The sequence below is a fragment of the Schistocerca cancellata genome, chromosome 4 (assembly GCF_023864275.1).
Source record: "Schistocerca cancellata isolate TAMUIC-IGC-003103 chromosome 4, iqSchCanc2.1, whole genome shotgun sequence".
Taxonomy (NCBI): domain Eukaryota; kingdom Metazoa; phylum Arthropoda; class Insecta; order Orthoptera; family Acrididae; genus Schistocerca; species Schistocerca cancellata.
In genome coordinates this window covers 880,523,680-880,544,528 of record NC_064629.1, presented here as the reverse complement: position 1 = coordinate 880,544,528, position 20,849 = coordinate 880,523,680, and positions in this window count along the sequence as shown.

Sequence of the window (20,849 nt, the reverse complement as noted above, 5' to 3'; positions counted from 1 at the left end):
CCAACTGAGCTACCGAAGCACGACTCACGCCCGGTACTCACAGCTTTACTTCTGACAGTACCTCGTCTCCTACCTTCCAAACTTTACAGAAGCTCTCCCGCGAACCTTGCAGAACTAGCACTCCTGAAAGAAAGGATATTGCGGAGACATGGCTTAGCCACAGCCCGGGGGATGTTTCCAGAATGAGATTTTCACTCTGCAGCGGAGTGTGCGCTGATATGAAACTTCCTGGCAGATTAAAACTGTGTGCCCGACCGAGACTCAAACTCGGGACCTTTGCCTCGGGACCTTTGGTAGAGCACTTGCCCGCGATAGGCAAAGGTCCCGAGTTCGAGTCTCGGTCGGGCACACAGTTTTAATCTGCCAGGAAGTTTCAAGTCTTTTAGTGTTCGTCAAGTGCCTATGCCTTTCTCCATGCACGAGCATATTACAGTAGAACTAGATAGCCAGTGCTCCACGCCCATGGTCATAGTTAAGGTACCTAACGGATCACTTTGCATTTGAGGTGATTCTAAGTCTGCCGTTAATATTTAAGCAAATGTTGCTCTGGGACGCTTTTTTCAGATGCCTGTAGATAATCAGACAAAACAGTTTTTAGGATTAATACGTCATTCAAGTGTATCGTCATAACAGGTTGCTACTTGGGGATGTAAGAGCTCCTGCAATACTGCAGATATACCTCGGGTAACTCATCCAAGGTAACCACAGTTGTGAAAATTATTTAGAGGATTGTTAATTACTGGGGCCACATGGGTGCAGCACCTGAGCAACCTACAGATGTTGTTTGAACGGCTCCAAACTCATGATCTGCGTAGTCGCCTCGACTATGAGCCAAGTGTCAAGTTCTTGAGACATACACTGATCAGCCAGAACAGTACCACCCCTCATTGCAGATGTCAACACTGTAGACTGGGCAGACTGGTGAAACAGGACAGATGGCGATCTGTGGCGTACTGCCCCCCATTTCCCCTCGACCACTGACTGGTCACACCATCTGCAACCACTTCAGCGACAAGTGGGCCCACAGGCTTGCCTCTTACCACTGCGACCTCTGGCCTCAGCAATGACCAGCGATGGGAGCCAATGGAGATAGAGCCCCTTCCTGCATCTATGAGACTTCCAGCTTCCACCTCCATCACTGGTGGCCACCTCCCCTGCATTATCGGCCTCTGGGGCCTATGGAGACTGACTCACTGGTCGAGTCTCCACAACATACCGAGCCAACTCTGCTGCAGGCTGGCCCAAGCTGTGCCCCAGCCTCTGTCGATTGGTTGGGACTCCCACAGATGGCACCGTCTCCCAGTCCACCCGATCACGCTGGGGACCTACTGCGGGAGCATTTCATGGGAATTCCTGAATCTCTCTCTCCCCTCCTTCGGCGAAGTCGACAAACTCCGGGCCATTTTCGGCCCTACGTATCGACTGAAGGGAGGAGGGGTTTAGTATCCAACGGTAATTCGTATTCCACAGCCAGCCAGAGTATCGATAGGGAGAACACATCACAGATACTCGAGCTCCAGGCGACAGTCACAGCTTGCGTCCGTTCAAGGCGCTGCAGCTGCGGAAGCACGTTGGTTGCGCTGCACTCTGTCGATCTGCCGCTAAATAACGCAGCCCGGCTATTACCATCAGTCACTCGCTAGTTACTGAAGCATTTAGTAATGCACCATTGAACAGTAGATTTCTTAACTTGCATGATTTACGTTTGTGATTTAGAATGCTGCCTGGATTGTTGTCTACGCTTTGCTACACTCTGGACTTGTGGTCTTCACTATCATCTATCTTAGATTCCGCCTGTCTCCTTCTGCCGGTATCTACGTTACCAGCAGTGTGAGTTATGATAAAATGTGAGCTACCTACACAGAGCTGCAAAAAAAAAAAAAAAAAGTTAATAGGCCGAAAGCTGCCGAATTAGACAGATGTACCATGCGATGTGTAGCGCCCTCTTTTGCCGTGATGGTGGAGTAACACATCAAGACACAATGGAAGCCCCCTGATCTACCACCACTAAACCACTGGCGACACCTCATGGAGACTGGTCAAGACTAAGGCCACTGCACGCATAATTCGCTCAATAAGTTCCAGATATGCTGAACAGAATCCAGGTCAGGCGCTTGTAAGGCCACACAAGCCCTACATGAGCTTGTGTTTTATCTCTAGTGAGCTTGCAATCGATGGAACATCCAAACCTAGTCTTTCTTCCTTCAGATTCAAGTACTCACGAGTGTAGTTCCTGAGGCTGTTCTATCGTTTGGTAGGCTGCAGATAATTGACTGATGACTAACTAAACTTTTCTGACATCAGCGTCACAGTTTTACTTACATATGGTACCTACATATGGGACCTACTAAATTTTCTGACAGTTCTAAGCAAAGAAGGGAAAGCAGAAAGGTGGAAGGAGTATATAGAGGGTCTATACAAGGGCGATGTACTTGAAGACAATATTATGAAAATGGAAGAAGATGAAGATGAAATGGGAGATATGATACTGCGTGAAGAGTTTGACAGAGCACTGAAAGACCTGAGTCGAAACAAGGCCCCGGGAGTAGACAACATTCCATTAGAACTACTGACAGCCTTGGGAGAGCCAGTCCTGACAAAACTCTACCATCTGGTGAGCAAGTTGTATGAGACAGGCGAAATACCCTCATACTTCAAGAAGAATATCATAATTCAAATCCCAAATAAAGCAGGTGTTGACAGATGTGAAAATTACCGAACTATCAGTTTAATAAGTCACGGCTGCAAGATACTAACGCGAATTCTTTACAGACGGATGGAGAAACTAGTAGAAGCCGACCTCGGGGAAGATCAGATTGGATTCCGTAGAAATATTGGAACACGTGAGGCAATACTGACCCTACGACTTATCTTAGAAGCTAGATTAAGGAAAGGCAATCCTACGTTTCTAGCATTTGTAGACTTAGAGAAAGCTTTTGACAATGTTGACTGGAACACTCTCTTTCAAGTTCTGAAGGTGGCAGGGGTAAAATACAGGGAGCGAAGGGCTATTTACAATTTGTACAGAAACGAGATGGCAGTTATAAGAGTCGAGGGGCATGAAAGGGAAGCAGTGGTTGGGAAGGGAGTTAGACAGGGTTGTAGCCTCTCCCCAATGTTATTCAATCTGTATATTGAGCAAGCAGTGAAGGAAATAAAAGAAAAATTCGGAGTAGGTATTAAAATCCATGGAGAAGAAATAAAAACTTTGAGGTTCGCCGATGACATGGTAATTCTGTCAGAGACAGCAAAGGACTTAGAAGAGCAGTTGAACGGAAAGCATAGTGTCTTGAAAGGAGGATATAAGATGAACATCAACAAAAGCAAAACGAGGATAATGTAATGTAGTCGAATTAAGTCGGGTGATGCTGAGGGAATTAGATTAGGAAATGAGATGCTTAAAGTGGTAAAGGAGTTTTGCTATTTCGGGAGCAAAATAACTGATGATGGTCAAAGTAGAGAGGATATAAAATGTAGACTGGCAATGGCAAGGAAAGCGTTTCTGAAGAAGAGAAATTTGTTAACATCGAGTATAGATTTAAGTGTCAGGAAGTCATTTCTGAAAGTATTTGTATGGAGTGTAGCCATGTATGGGAGTGAAACATGGACGATAACTAGTTTGGACAAGAAGAGAATAGAAGCTTTCGAAATGTGGTGCTACAGAAGAATGCTGAAAATTAGATGGGTAGATCATATAACTAATAAGGAGGTATTGAATAGGATTGGGGAGAAGAGAAATTTGTGGCACAACTTGACTAGAAGAAGGGATCGGTTGGTAGGACATGTTCTGAGGCATCAATGGATCACCAGTTTAGTATTAGAGGGCAACGCGGAGGGTAAAAATCGTAGAGGGAGACCAAGAGATGAATACACTAAGCAGATTCAGAAGGATGTAGGTTGCAGTAGGTACTGGGAGATGAAGAAGCTTGCACAGGATAGAGTAGCATGGAGAGCTGCATCAAACCAGTCTCAGGACTGAAGACCACAACTACAACAACATGGTACCTACATCAGTATCGCAAACAGAGTTTCGATCGCTATTGCTGCATGTATTAGAGTACTGGCATATCAAAATTTAGCTGTAACCCATATGCTTTTGTTCTAAGGAAGCTTTACATTTAGATAAGATAAAGAACTTGAAGCGCAGTTGTAGGGCCTAATCTTTCTTTTTGTAAAGGCTAAGTTTTCACGCCTTCTTAGTAGCTAAAAAGTCAGATTACAAATCTCAAGGTTCAGTGTGCACTCCGAGGATTTTTTTATGTCACTGCCAGTTCATTCACTTACGGGAATGATTTGAATACAAGGTGTCCCAAATTGTTAGGGTACCAAAATTATACAGAGGATGGAGGAACCTAAACTGATTACTCTGAGACAGGAAATTAATACTTGGAATTGAATGTTTCATGTTGATTGCGGTCTTGTACGAGCAATGCCTGTAAGACAAATCTGTAAACTGCTTATGCTTCATAACAAAAACCTACCTACCGCACTGACGGTTATGGCGCCAATTTGTAAAATTATACAAATGTCTGTGATTTGTCAGCGGTGTGTTTACCACTTTTTGCAGTTCACAGCTGGTTGTCAAAGGCAGAGTTTTACTCGATACAAATAATTACAAAAATGAGTTTAATGGAGTAGTACCCGGAATACTGAACGAATGTACAGAGAAAAGTAATAATAATAGGCATCGTCTTAATTATAAGAAATGTATCACCGTGAATAAAAGTTTACAACAAAATCCGTAGCTCAAGCCCCAGAGAGCTGGCCAAGAACTGTTCACACAGTAGAGTCTTGGCAACTGGTGTGGAAGGAGATTAATGAATATGTAACCGTCAACTTGCGCGTGAAATGCACACTGCGAAGGATATAGTAAGTAAAAAAAATGTGGTACAGCAATTACATACCTGTCACAAGCTAGTGAGTAAGCAATGGAGCCAAATGTTTTGAATCCAGCGTACGGTTCGGTCAGTGAATTATGTTTCACTTTGAACAGTTCTGTCTGCCCAAGTTTTTCCTGTAAGGTGTCAGTTGTTTATGTGAATAAGGAACGAAATATTCATTTTAGACCGTAATTTCCTTACTTCAAAGTACTCAGTTTAAGATCCTCAGTCAATTGTATAATTTCTGGGACACCCAATCTGTGAAGAATGGCAAACTGCACTGCAGTTCGGACTCCACCTTAGACCGTAGGCCCCCTATAATATGTTGGACGATTCTTCAAAGACCAGTGGAGGGCAGCGGCATGCTACCTCCTACTAGACTGTGCTTAGTACAGCGTTATGGTTCGGTTGACGACGGTCTTCGCCTCTACCTCCACAGTTACGTTTTGTCGTTCGCCCATGATCATGGGTTTAATGTGGGTATAGTCCTGTACATATAATAATTTTACTCAGAGTTCCTTTTCTGACCTTAAGTAATGTTGTGTAAATGAAACTGTGAAACGTCCACCGGGCCATGTCTTATATTCTTCACAGTATTGCAAAAATTTCTGTCTAATAACGCGCGCGCGTGTACTGTCAATTTAATACTTCTTTACGGTAGATATTCGAGTCTCACTCCCCTCGTATCGTTTCCCTCCTCTTGTAATTCACACACCACCGTCATACTCAGGTTTAATATTTTGAAAGCATGACTGTTGCCTTCGCCGTCAGAATTGTCACTCTTTTCTACTTCTTGTCGCCAATAAACTGCGTGATGCCAATAACAAGAAGTTCACCTGGTCGAGAAAATATCTTTCATTGTCGCCTTTCGTGCTTGCACGGTGAGCTAACAACGGAACGTGGTTGTACATAGACAAATGACCACGTTAGTTGCCTTAGTAGACTGAGTGCTGTCCACTTTGTCGAAAATCTATACAAACGGAGAACATAGGCATTAAAATTTACAGCCATAGCCGCGTCAGGCGTAACTGTTTGCTTCTTGGCAACTCATCTTGGGTACCACCGCTAGCGTGGTCGGCAGACATTCATTTTTGAACCGGAAACATTTTTTTTTCTATGATAATAATGAAAGAGATACATTGGCTTTAAAGAAAGCAAATGTATCTGCGTTGTGGCGCTATGGAAAACATCCTAAAAAGGATATAGTCTGAGGATTTTAGCAATGTTACTGTCAAGGCACGGTAGAATACGGCGTGGAGCCTCCTCGAAATACGCGAGAGGGTGTTTCAGGGTAGCGAAGCTGATGGGAGAACGTTACGGTGGCCACAGGAGCTGCGATCGATAAGCACAGGCGTACGGCTTGCAGCAAGAGACACACAACCAAAACCGTGAGCTCAGATTCACCACGTGGAGGCTAGTTTCTGCTGCGACTAAGTTATATCCGGCGGCATGACTGGGGTGGGACAACCGGGGCAGTGCCTTGGGGACCCCAGGTATCAGGGCAGGAAAAAAAATTAACGAAAATCTTAAATAACGAGATGCGTCAATGTATATCATTCCCCTTTCACAGTTATGAAGAACAAGAAAAATCCTTGGAGTGCAGTTAAAATAATTTGAACCAAATGGAAAAGCTAGACTTAGAATTTTACACTTGTAATAAATATGCAACACATCCGAGAAGAAAAAAAAGATCCTGCAAACTTTACACAGCTTAATCCTATTTCTCGACAGTAAAGCTATGAAACAACAAACCAAACCTCGAATTTACGATAAAATAGAACTGCCTTCAATGTTATAAGATGCAGCCTCACGACAAACATCGCTTACAAAGAATATAACAAAACCGTAGATGTTCCACGATAAAAGATTGAAATGGACATTCAGAGCAATTCTATGCACAAGAACAGCATACATACAAACATGCCAAACCACGAAAATCATATATCACAAATAAGGACGCTGCTAGGGGTTTTACCGCCCTAGACGACAAATGAAAAATGAAGTCCCCTCTTTTTTACTACCATCGGTCTCCCGAATCCCCCAACCTCCACTTCTAACGGTACAACAATGTAAATCTCCTGTTACACTTTTAATCATTAAACCAAGGTGATCCGGCGTCATGATTTTCTGGGTACAGTGCTCAGTATTCATGCTTTGTCCTCAATTCCTCTGAAACAGTTTGAGGGCAGGAAATGTCCTCAATTTCTTATTTTCTGTCCTCAGTTTTTGAAATTTCCCACAATAACTGAAACAGGAAGAATTTGCTAAACATTTTAAGCTAGAACACAACTGAATACAATAGTGCAACCAAATTTGGCATCAATTACTTATTAAATTTACTTCCAAGAAAATGGATTGCAGAAACAAAAACTAACGATGGACTGAATGAGATGTGGTACCAAGTCGCAAAATGATCGCAAACCAGCGCACTTGTCCAGGTCATGTTTGTTTCCGATTTGTACTCAGCAGCGGCTACTTTGGTATTGAGGTAGGTACGGGCAATGTGTTTCCTTTTCGCAAAGTGTCTAAAGACTTATTAAGCAATTGTTCCGTATCCTTTTGAAAACGATTCGGTATTTTAATTTTTCCTCTTTTCCATTTTTTCCTTTGATTTGCTCAATTTTTCCGCTGTTTGATTTGAAATTAATTTTTTCCGCCATTTGCCGCTCCTAAAATTTTTCCACCCTAGGCGGCCGCGGAGTCTTGCCTCTTGGCAGAAACGGCCCTGACCATAAACGAATAAAAGATACACAGATTTGATTAGATTAGTACTTGTTCCATAGATCATGAATACGACACTTGGTAATGATATGGAACGTTTCAGGTTAATAAAAGTTGTCTATACAAGATATTACATTACACAAAATATTACATGACACGTAATATTTTTTGTGGGGGTTGGGGAAATTACCCACTTACTATATCCAAAAATCCATCTAATGAGTAGAAGGAGTTGCCATTAAGAAATTCTTTTAATTTCTTTTTAAATGCTGTATGGCTATCTGTCAGACTTTTGATGCTATTAGGTAAGTGACCAAAGACTTTTGTGGCAGCATAATTTACCCCCTTCTGAGCCAAAGTTAGATTTAACTTTGAGTAGTGAAGGTCATCCTTTCTCCTAGTGTTGTAGCCACGTACACTGCTATTACTTTTGAATTCGTTCGGATTGTTAATAACAAATTTCATAAGTGAATATATATATATATATATTGCGAGGCTACAGTGAAGAACCCTAGCTCTTTAAATAAGTGTCTGCAGGATGATCTTGGATGAGCTCCAGCAATTATTCTGATTACACGCTTTTGTGCAATGAACACTCCTTTACTCAATGATGAGTTACCCTAGAATATGATGCCATACGAAAGCAGACCTCCCACCATGAACCATGGACCTTGCCGTCGGTGGGGAGGCTTGCGTGCCTCAGCGATACAGATAGCCGTACCGTAGGTGCAACCACAACGGAGGGGTATCTGTTGAGAGGCCAGACAAACGTGTGGTTCCTGAAGAGGGGCAGCAGCATTTTCAGTAGTTGCAGGGGCAACAGTCTGGATGATTGACTGATCTGTCCTTGTAACACTAACCAAAACAGCCTTGCTGTGCTGGTACTGCGACCGGCTGAAAGCAAGGGGAAACTACGGCCGTAATTTTTCCCGAGGGCATGCAGCTTTACTGTATGGTTAAATGATGATGGCGTCCTCTTGGGTAAAATATTCCGGAGGTAAAATAGTCCCCCATTCGGATCTCCGGGCGGGGACTACTCAGGAGGACGTCGTTATCAGGAGAAAGAAAACTGGCGTTCTACGGATCGGAGCGTGGAATGTCAGACCCCTTAATCGGGCAGGTAGGTTAGAAAATTTAAAAAGGGAAATGGATAGGTTAAAGTTAGATATAGTGCGAATTAGTGAAGTTCGGTGGCAGGAGGAACAAGACTTTTGGTCAGGCGAATACAGGGTTATAAATACAATATCAAATAGGGGTAATGCAGGAGTAGGTTTAATAATGAATAAAAAAATAGGAGTGCGGATATGCTACTTCAAACAGCATAATGAACGTATTATTGTGGCCAAGATAGACACGAAGCCCACGCCTACTACAGTAGTACAAGTTTATATGCCAACTAGCTCTGCAGATGACGAAGAAATTGAAGAAATGTATGATGAAATAAAATAAATTATTCAGATAGTGAAGGGAGACGAAAATTTAATAGACATGGGTGACTGGAATTCGGTAGTAGGAAAAGGGAGAGAAGGAAACATAGTAGGTGAATATGGATTGGGGGTAAGAAATGAAAGAGGAAGCCACCTGGTAGAATTTTGCACAGAGCACAACATAATCATAGCTAACACTTGGTTCAAGAATCATAAAAGAAGGTTGTATACATGGAAGAAGCCTGGAGATACTGACAGGTTTCAGATAGATTATATAATGGTAAGACAGAGATTTAGGAACCAGGTTTTAAATTGTAAGACATTTCCGGGGGCAGACGTGGACTCTGACCACAATCTATTGGTTATGAACTGTAGATTAAAACTGAAGAAACTGCAAAAAGGTGTAAATTTAAAGATATGGGACCTGGATAAACTGAAAGAACCAGCGGTTGTACAGAGTTTCAAGGAGAGCATAAGGCAACAATTGACAGGAATGGGGGAAAGAAATACAGTAGAAGAAGAATGGGTAGCTTTGAGGGATGACGTAATGAAGGCAGCAGAGGATCAAGTAGGTAAAAAGACGAGGGCTGCTAGAAATCCTTGGGTAACAGAAGAGATAATGAATTTAATTGATGAAAGGAGAAAATACAAAAATGCAGTAAATGAAGCAGGCAAAAAAGAATACAAACGTCTCAAAAATGAGATCGACAGGAAGTGCAAAATGGCTAAGCAGGGATGGCTAGAGGACAAATGTAAGGATGTAGAGGCTTATCTCACGAGGGGTAAGATAGATACTGCCTACAGGAAAATTAAAGAGACCTTTGGAGATAAGAGAACCACTTGTATGAACATCAAGAGCTCAGATGGAAACCCAGTTCTAAGCAAAGAAGGGAAAGCAGAAAGGTGGAAGGAGTATATAGAGGGTCTATACAAGGGCGATGCACTTGAGGACAATATTATGGAAATGGAAGAGGATGTAGATGAAGATGAAATGGGAGATACGATATTGCGTGAAGAGTTTGACAGAGCACTGAAAGACCTGAGCCAAAACAAGGCCCCGGGAGTAGACAACATTCCATTAGAACTACTGACAGCCTTGGGAGAGCCAGTCCTGACAAAACTCTACCATCTGGTGAGCAAGATATATGAGACAGGCGAAATACCCTCAGACTTCAAAAAGAATATAATAATTCCAAACCCAAAGAAAGCAGGTGTTGACAGATGTGAAAATTACCGAACCATCAGTTTAATAAGTCACGGCTGCAAAATACTAACGCGAATTCTTTACAGACGGATGGAGAAACTAGTAGAAGCCGACCTCGGGGAAGATCAGATTGGATCCCGTAGAAATATCGGACACGTGAGGCAATACTGACCCTACTACTTATCGTAGAAGCTAGATTAACGAAAGGCAAACCTACGTTTCTAGCATTTGTAGACTTAGAGAAAGCTTTTGACAATGTTGACTGGAACACTCTCTTTCAAGTTCTGAAGGTGGCAGGGGTAAAATACAGGGAGCGAAGGGCTATTTACAATTTATACAGAAACCAGATGGCAGTTATAAGAGTCGAGGGACATGAAAGGGAAGCAGTGGTTGGGAAGGGAGTTAGACAGGGTTGTAGCCTCACCCCAATGTTATTCAATCTGTATATTGAGCAAGCAGTAAAGGAAACAAAAGAAAAATTCGGAGTAGGTATTAAAATCCATGGAGAAGAAATAAAAACTTTGAGGTTCGCCGATGACATTGTAATTCTGTCAGAGATAGCAAAGGACTTAGAAGAGCAGTTGAACGGAATGGATAGTGTCTTGAAAGGAGGATATAAGATGAACATCAACATAAGCAAAACGAGGATAATGGAATGTAGTCGAATTAAGCCGGGTGATGCTGAGGGAATTAGATTAGGAAATGAGACACTTAAAGTAGTAAAGGAGTTTTGCTATTTGGGGAGCAAAATAACTGATGATGGTTGGAGTAGAGAGGATATAAAATGTAGGCTAGCAATGGCAAGGAAAGCGTTTCTGAAGAAGAGAAATTTGTTAACATCGAGTATAGATTTAAGCGTCAGGAAGTCAATTCTGAAAGTATTTGTTGGAGTGTAGCCATGTATGGAAGTGAAACATGGACGATAAATAGTGTGGACAAGAAGAGAATAGAAGCTTTCGAAATGTGGTGCTACAGAAGAATGCTGAAGATTAGATGGGTAGATCACATAACTAATGAGGAGGTATTGAATAGGATTGGGGAGAAGAGAAATTTGTGGCACAACTTGACTAGAAGAAGGGATCGGTTGGTAGGACATGTTCTGAGGCATCAAGGGATCACAAATTTAGTATTGGAGGGCAGCGTGGAGGGTAAAAATCGTAGTGGGAGAGCAAGAGATGAATACACTAAGCAGATTCAGAAGGATGTAGGTTGCAGTAGTTTCTGGGAGATGAAGAAGCTTGCACAGGATAGAGTAGCATGGAGAGCTGCATCAAACCAGTCTCAGGACTGAAGACCACAACAACAACAACAACGAAAGCAGAGAATGAAAATAGGCGTGGTAAGCTAATTTACTGAGATGTAAATCTGGACGCAGCAGACATTTAGAAAATATAGTAACAGCACGTGCGAAATTATATTACAAAATGTGAGTGTTCACAGGCAGAAAGACTCCAGCTCCCACAACGAGAGGCACAGCACGCCACCAAACGGACAACAGTTCAACAGCTCACATTCCACATACGCTGACTATGCAATGCTCAACTAGCATCTCTTATTATAACAGACACAGAATTAACCCTTCTTAAATTCATACACAGACTACATCAAAAATTAACCACAAGAAGATTCCCGCATACAGAGGGTAGTAGCAGATTGATAACAGGTTTTAATGAATATACAACACAGCTGAAGATTTACTGAGGAGACATCACAGTTAGTGAACTAGCGATAGACAGCACGAGTCACAGAGAAAGAGACAGAGAGTGCTTTAAACGACGTGCCAGCCACACGATGAAAACAATCGTACATCGACAGCAGACACACATATATTACAGACCCATTTTTATTAATGTAATGTCTAACAAAAGAGTAATGTTTATAAATGAGATGCTGGCTTCACTGTTCTTGTGCCTCTTTTCACGTAACATGTGCATGGAGAAAATAGCAGCTTGAAAAGACCTTGAGTACTTCCTTAATGTGAGAAATCAGTACTGGAACTGTCACATTTATTTAAATTCTCCAGGCTATAATGGCAGTGGTTTCATGAATTAGTTTTGCGTAAACCAACGTTTCGTCCCAGCGACTGGCGGATATTTTCAGACGGGTTTGTGGCTTGAATACATCCCGATTCACATTGTGGATTCCTACTGTCTGACGATTTTATTTGATGTCACATTCCTCGTCGTACTGATGTGAATCAACAGATTTTTTTATTTAGGATGTAATATGGCCATTTTCTATGAAAATTATTTGTGCATGAAGTAATCTCTGTGCTTCGGATTCATTTGTTATTTTTATTTATTTATTTATTTATTCGTTTGTCCATAGACCATTCAGTACAACAGTACATCTATAAAAAATAACGAAGTGGGATAGGTTTAGGTAAGAATAGGGCAGGAAGTCGTCTGTGGCCTAATCGAAGAAACCTTCCCAGCATTCACCTTGGCAATTTAGGGTAAACCAAGGAAAACCCAAACCAGGACGGCCAGACGGGGAATACATCCAGCTCCTCACGAATGCATTACGACTGGCATACCCACCTCGCTCGGTTCATGATTGGAAGGGGAATCACATATAAATTATCTAAATTATGACTGTAAAATGTACAAGACGTAAAGTAATTATATACAAAGAACAAGAAATTTTTAAAATAAAAATGCTACTGACAAAGTGAAAACATACTAACACATTACATAACACTCTTAAAATACAACATCCACAATAAAGAAATGTATGATATAATTAAAACATGGAACTTCGACGTAAAACACCCCTGAAAAAATAAAAGCACACGAACATTTTATGTAACTTGTTGAAAAGTGTAATGCACTAACACAAAAACGTGTTGACACTACATCCATCACAAGTGGGCTAGCACCAGATCCCTTCTCAGAGGAGGTGTATTTCACTGCACCTGAAACAGAGGAAACAGAAACCTAATAGCTCAAAGATTCCTTTACAAACACAAACACAACATACATAGTGCATCAGTTAACAGACTCAAAAGAACTAATCAATAAACGAGGGCCTAGTATTTCTGTAAGCTAACATATTCATTTACAATGTAAAAACAGCTCTCAACAAGGAATGATTTTAACTCTGCTCTAAAAGCCAATCCCATCTCCAACATCTGTATGTATGTTGACAGTGTACTATAAAGGATGACACCAGGGAGTCTCACATGTCTTTGAGTACGAGATGTTCTAACTTGTTCAATATGGAGAGATCCACAGTTGCGAATATTACGACTGCGGTAATCGAAGTTGGTTTTGCAGTAGTAATCGAAGTTGGTTTTCCAAGTCTAGTTGTTGTCATCAACACAAATTTGTATATGTACAAAGAGGGTACAGTAAGCAAACATAATTTTTTAAATAGGGACTTGTAGTGAACCATAGAAGAACTATGTGAGAACTTTCTAATAGTCCTGTTCTGCAATGTAAAAATTTCATTTAATCGAGTATTATATTCACCAGAAAAATATTTCGTAAGCTACGAGGTACTCGAAGTAACCGTAATAAGCCAATCTAGTCCCATCCGAGAAGCAAACTTTAGAAATAATTCTCGGAACAAAACATGCAGTACTGAGGCTCTGGGAGAGTTTATTAGTTACATGGCCTTTCCAATTTAAGTCTTGATCAACAAACGTTTCTAAAACTTCTGTGCATCATACCCTTTCTAACTAATTTCTGCCAAGTACCAGATGAAGATCTTGGTTTTGATTCATCTTTCGAAATTGTATATATGATTCATCTTTCGAAATTGTATATAATATGTTATCTTCACATTACAGGTCAGCCTAATGGCACTGAACCATGAATGCAACGACCTGAGGACTTGATCAGTTGTTGTGGTCAGAGATTCCTAAACAGCAAGACGGCCGCAGTGGCCGAGCGGTTCTAGGTGCTTCAGTCCGGAACCGCGCTGCTGGTACGGTCGCAGGTTCGAATCCTGCTCGGGCATGGATGAGTGTGATGTCCTTAGGTTAGTTAGGTTTAAGTAGTTCTAAGTCTAGGGGACTGATGACTTCAGATGTTAAGTCCCATAGTGCTTAGAGCCATTTGAACATTTTTGCCTAAACATCACTCACTATGACACTAGCATCATCTGAAAACAACACGATCTTGCCTTCATTTCTGAGGTGTGTATGTCCTTTATGTAAATAAGGAACAGAAGGGAGCTACACTACCCTGGAATATACTTATTTCGACTTTCCTGGCTTGCATACGGGTCTGACTTTATAATTAGTACAAGCAGACGGTCCTGCACCCATGGTCTAGGGTACCGGCACGGTAGCTCAGCGTGTTCGGTCAGCGGGTTTAGCTACCCTTTGTAATAAAAAAACTGAGTAGACGGATCAACGAACTACCGGAACGTGTGTCGTCGGACGTCCGCAACTGACGAAAAAATTCAACGAACAATATACAACAAAAAAAAGGGTTAGCGTCTTTGATTAGTAAAAAAAAACATCCTCGGTCCCGGGATCGAAAACCACCACCGCTTAAATTTTGATTAATAATCAGCATTGGCGGCCGAAGACTTCCGGCCTAAGAAGTCACCTTCATTCTGCCACCGGACTTGTGAAAGAGGGCAGAGGAGCGGACAGATGTTCAGGGCACTTTCTTGTCCTTGGAGTGGGAAACTGCCCCTGAAGGCGAAAGAATCAGCTATGGTCAACGGCATGAGGATGCAGAAGGCAACGGAAACCCCACTGCATTAATAACACATAACGTGTATCCACAGGACATGTGGCCTGTGATTGAAAAAGTGTCATGATGATCTATCCATTGGCAAAAGATTCCGGAATAGTCTCCCATTAGGATCTCCTGGAGGAAACTGCCAAGAGGGAGATGACCATCAGAAAAAATTGCATAATCAACGAAAGGATAACGTTCTACGGGTCAGGGCGTGGAACGTCTGAAGCTTGAATGTGGTACGGAAGCTAGAAAATTTGAGAAAGGAAATGCAAAGGCTCAGTCTAGATATAGTCGGGGTCAGTCAAGTGAAATGTAAAGAAGACAAGAATTTCTGGTCAGAAGAGTATAGGGTAATAACAACAGCAACAGAAAATGAGATAACGGGAGTAGGATTCGTTAAGAATAGGATGGTAGGGCATAGAGTGTGTTACTGTGGACAGTATAGTGATAGGGTTGTTCTTATCAGTATCGACAGCAAACCAACACCGACAACGATAGTTGAGGTATACATGCCGACGTCGCAAGCTGAAGATGAAGAGATAGAGAAAATATATGGGGATATTGAAATGGTAATATAGTACGTAAAGGGAGGTGAAGCTCTAATAGCCATGGGAGACTTGAATACAGTTGTAGGGGAAGGAGTAGAAGAATAGGTTAAGGAGAATATGGACTTGGGACAAGGAAAGAGAGAGCAAAAATTTCAACTAGTAATAGCGAATACTCTGTTCAAGAATCACAAGAAGAGGAGCTATACTTGGAAAAGGCCGGGTGAATCGGGAAGATTTCAGTTAGATTACATAATGGTCAGACACGGATTCCGAAATGAGGTACTGGATTGTAAGGTGTACCCAGGAGCAGATACAGACTCAGATCACAATGTAGTAGCGATGAAGAGTAGGTTGAAGTTAAGAGATTAGTCAGGAAGAAAGTGGGATACGGAAATACTAAGGAATGACGAGATGCGCTTGAAGTTCTCTGAGGCTATAGATGTTACTCAGTAGGCTGTTCAGTTGAAAAATAATGGACATCTCTGAAAAGAGCAGTCACAGATATTGGAAATTGGAAAGGAAAACATAGGTACAAAGAAGGCAATTACGAAGAAACCGTTGCTAACAGAAGAAATTCTAAGTAGATCGATGAAAGAAGGAAGTGCAAAAATGTTGAGGGACATTGAGGAACACAGAAATACAAGTCGCTGAGGAATGAAATGAATAGGAAGTGAAAAGAAGCTAAAACGAAATAGCTGCATTAAAAATTTGAAGAAGTCGAAAAAAATTGATTGTCGGAAAGACTGACTCAGCATACAGGAATGTCAAAAGAACCTTCGATGAAATTAAAAGCAAGATTGGTAACATTAAGTGCGTAACGGGAATTCACTGCTAAACGCAGAGGAGACAAAGGATAGGTGGAAAGAGTACAGTGAAGGCCTCTATGATATTATAGAAGAAGAAATAGGAGTCGATTTAGAAGAGAGGAGAGATCCAGAACTAGAATCAGAATTTAAGAGAGCTTTGGAGGACATAGGATCAAATAAGGCACAAGGGATAGATAACATTCCATCTGTGACGAGATTACGATCGATAGTTAAGTTTTATCTCTGACAAAGATTATCTCTGCATATCACGTGTAACTCTGGTCACGCCCACTTTCTATGTTATATAAGTCGCTCTCAGACGTCCTTGGCGGAAGTGGCAACAAAATGACTGTTCAAGTTAATATGTAGAACGTATGAGTCTGGCGACGTACCATCTAAGTATGAAGGCTTTCACGACCTGATGACATATATTCTGGTAAACCTTCCGGGATGTAAGTTCGTGGTCCATGAAACTCTTGAGCTCCTAACGTTTCGTCCAGAGCTACGCTGGACATCTTCAGAGGGGTGTTCCTCCTCGGGTAAGTCTTGCCGACTGACGGGTCGGACGTCTTTTTTTTTTTTTTTTTTTTCCTTTATTGAATTTCAATTCCCCCCGAAGGGGGCGGGCTGGCAGCAGCTTAGGACGCCGCTCTGCAGCCTACAGATTTTCTGACAAAGAGGAGGAGAATAAAGAATAATAAAAAACAGGCGATAAAATCGGGGACTTAGTGAGTAACAAGGTGAAAAGAAAATGGGGAAATGAAAACAAACAACAGAGGGATGATGAAGCGAATAAAACTACATACGGAGCAGACAGAGGAAACAATAGACAATTAAAAAAACACGGCGACAGTCTGGATTCTGTTCGCAAAGTATATAAAATGCACACCCAGCGACAGCATGGTTTCTGTTCGCAACACAACACCGAATAGTCACTAGAACACAGCACGAAAAAGTCGGCAAAGGTGACACCACAGTCGAGAGCAGGTGGGGGGAAACTGGACAGGAGATGGGAAAACAAAAAGGGGGGGAAAGGAGAGTAAAAGCGAAGGGGGGGGGGGAACCGGGAAAGGAGCTGATGGAGGATGAGGACCCATAAGAGGGGTGGGGGGCAGACGCGACAGGGAGGGGGGGGGTCGGACGTCTGAGAGCGACTTATATATCATAGAAAGTGGGCGTGACCAGAGTTACACGTGATATGCAGAGATAACTGTTGTCAGAGATAAAACTTAACTATCGATCGTAATCTCGTCACGGATAAAAACTGTCTAGCAATTCTGTAGTGCTACTGTCCAAATATCACTAAGTTTCATGGTCTCTTCTTTCCGATTAAAATTATCCCTATCTTTATATATTTCAATTGCTTCTCTACAAAGCCGTGGGTAATAGTTCTTCGTCGTAGATAAATTTTTTGTTTCGGAAAACTTCACTTGATGATTTCCTGACTGAAAAGCGTGCTCTGCTACAGCCGATTTATCTGTTTTTCCTAATCGGCAAAGACTTCTGTGTTCTTTTAACCGTGTATTTACGCTTCTTTTTGTTGTTCCGATATAAACTTTACCACATACACACGGAATTTTATATACGCCACTGGCTGATAGAGGAACGCGTTTATCTTTTACAGACCGGAGAACATGACAAATTTTCTTCGTTGGTCTAGGAGCTGAAGAGTTTTATGGACCCTGACCTTACATCCTGGAAGGTTTACCAGAAGATATGTCATCCGATCGTGAAATCCTTCATACTATGATCAGAAGACTCTACTGGTAGCAATTCTCAAAATCAGTCAGACGCCTGGAAATTTTACGTAAGAAGAGAGCGCATTTAATTTGTACTTTAACTTTCTTGTTGCGTTGTAGGGATTCGTCTACTATACCGAATTTTCTAAAGTTGAAGAGGATGTTCCAGACAGCCCGTGTTCATCGGATATTTGATTATACAGAAGCAGCACTACTTCGAGAGAGGATACATTATACAAGACGAGTGATGGATTCTGTTGACCGTAAGTTACTGCAGCTACATTTATTCCTTGCTAGTAAGATATAGATAGACCTATGGAATAAAATAGATTGCCTTACATTTCGATCTATGGAAACCATGATGGAAACGACTACTAGAAGGCATAAGAAGAAGTTCGAAAAGTTACAAACTTATGCAGAATCTACAAATAATACAGTGATGTCCGAAACTGTTATTAACAAGTCAGACAGAGTTTTATCTCAAGACGAAATTTCAGTTCATGCAAAAGGAGGAAACTACGCTATAACACCTCCGAAAGTTCCTGTTGAGGATATTATTGCAAATGTAGAAGCAGGTATACGTACTCTCCCCAAAGAAACTGCAAATGCAATTCGGATCGAAACCACCAGAGTATTGTGCCGCAGTAAAGTAATTTAACCAATGGCGAAAGAAAGGCTCTGAGAGATTTAAATGCAGATGAAGACATAGTGATTGTTCCTGCTGATAAAGGGAATGCTACTGTCGTTTTAAATACAGAATATTATCAAAGCAAAATTTTGAATCTTTTAACGTCAGGACAATACAAAAAACTTAAGAAAGATCCTACAGCCAGCGTACTACGGAAAACAAATAATCTGATAAAAATCGGCCACTTCTATTCAAAAAGAAGAAAAAAGAGCTTTATTGAAGACTGAAGCTATGTGTCCTATACTCTATGGCCTACCCAAGGTACATAAGAGGGACCTTCCTCTGAGACCGATTGTTAGTGCTATCAGTTCTCCTACGTATGAAATAGCAAGATATCTAGCAACTCGTTTACATCCATATATTGGAAAAACTGACTCATATATAAAGGACTCACGTCATTTTATAGAGAAAATTGAAGGTTTAATTCTGACTCCTGAAGATATTTTAGTAAGTTTTGATGTAGCATCTTTATTTACTATGTTTCCAGTTAACGAAGTTATGGATTTTATAACGGATATTTTTCCAGAAGATCTGACTGCTCTTTTCAGACATTGTCTTGCTTCTAGTCAGTTCCTGTGGAATAATGAATTTTATGAGCAACTTGGCGTAGCAATGGGTAACCCATTGGGTCCTGCAGTAGCTAATTTCTACATGGAGAAATTTGAACAGTCAGCCTTGGAAAAAGCAGATAAGAAACCATCTCGCTGGTATCGTTATGTAGACGATACATTTGTGGTCTGGCCACATGGTAGAGCAGCCTTAGACGAATTTTTTGATTACCTTAATAATATAAATCCAAGAATCAAGTTTACCATGGAGAGAGAAAATGATAACAAAATACCGTTTTTGGATGTTTTAGTTATGAGACAGACAGATGGAAGATTGAAACAACAGATTTTTAGAAAAATAACGCACACAGACAGATACTTACATAAAAACTCTAACCACCATCCACAATAAAAGAGGGGGTGATTAAAAGTCTCGTTAACAAAGCAAGACGGATTTGCACGCCGGAGTATCTAGACGTCGAATTAAAACATCTGAAGCACGCTTTTGAGAAAAAGAAAGAAGTAAGCAGAATTCTGCACCCAAATAACAAAAAGCCTAAGGACAAGCCCGAAAAATGATGGAAGAATACAGTCTCTCTCCCTTTTATAAAGAAAGTAACGGATCAGATTGGAAAGATTTTAAGTAAACATGATATTAGACCTGTTTTTAGACCAACGAAGAAAATTTGTCATGTTCTCCGGTCTGTAAAAGATAAACGCGCTCCTCTATCAGCCAGTGGCGTATATAAAATTCCGTGTATATGTGGTAAAGTTTATATTGGAACAACAAAAAGAAGCATAAATGCACGGTTAAAAGAACACAGAAGTCTTTGCCGATTAGGAAAAACAGATAAATCGGCTGTAGCAGAGCACGCTTTTCAGTCAGGAAATCATCAAGTGAAGTTTTCCGAAACAAAAATTTTATCTACGACGACGAACTATTACCCACGGCTTTGTGGAGAAGCAATTGAAATGTATAAACATGGGGATAATTTTAATCGGAAAGAAGAGACCATGAAACTTAGTGATATTTGGACAGTAGCACTACAGAATTGCTAGACAGTTTTTATCCGTGACGAGATTACGATCGATAGTTAAGTTTTATCTCTGACAAAGATTATCTCTGCATATCACGTGTAACTCTGGTCACGCCCACTTTCTATGATATATAAGTCGCTCTCAGACGTCCGACCCGTCAGTCGGCAAGACTTACCGGAGGAGAAACACCCCTCTGAAGATGTCCAGCGCAGCTCTGGACGAAACGTTAGGAGCTGAAGAGTTTCATGGACCATGACCTTACATCCCGGAAGGTTTACCAGAAGATATACCATCTAAGTTTCGGAAAAATATCATCCACACAATTCCGAAGACTGCAAGAGCTGACAAGTGCGAGAATTATCGTGCAATCAGCTTAACAGCTCATGCATCCAAGTTGATAACAAGAATAATATACAGAAGAATGGAGAAAAAATTGAGGAAGTGTTACATGACGATCAGTTTGGCTTTAGGAAAGATAAAGTCACCAGATAGGCATTTCTGAAGTTGCAGTTGATGATGGAAGCAAAACTAAAGAAAAATCAAGACACGTTCATAG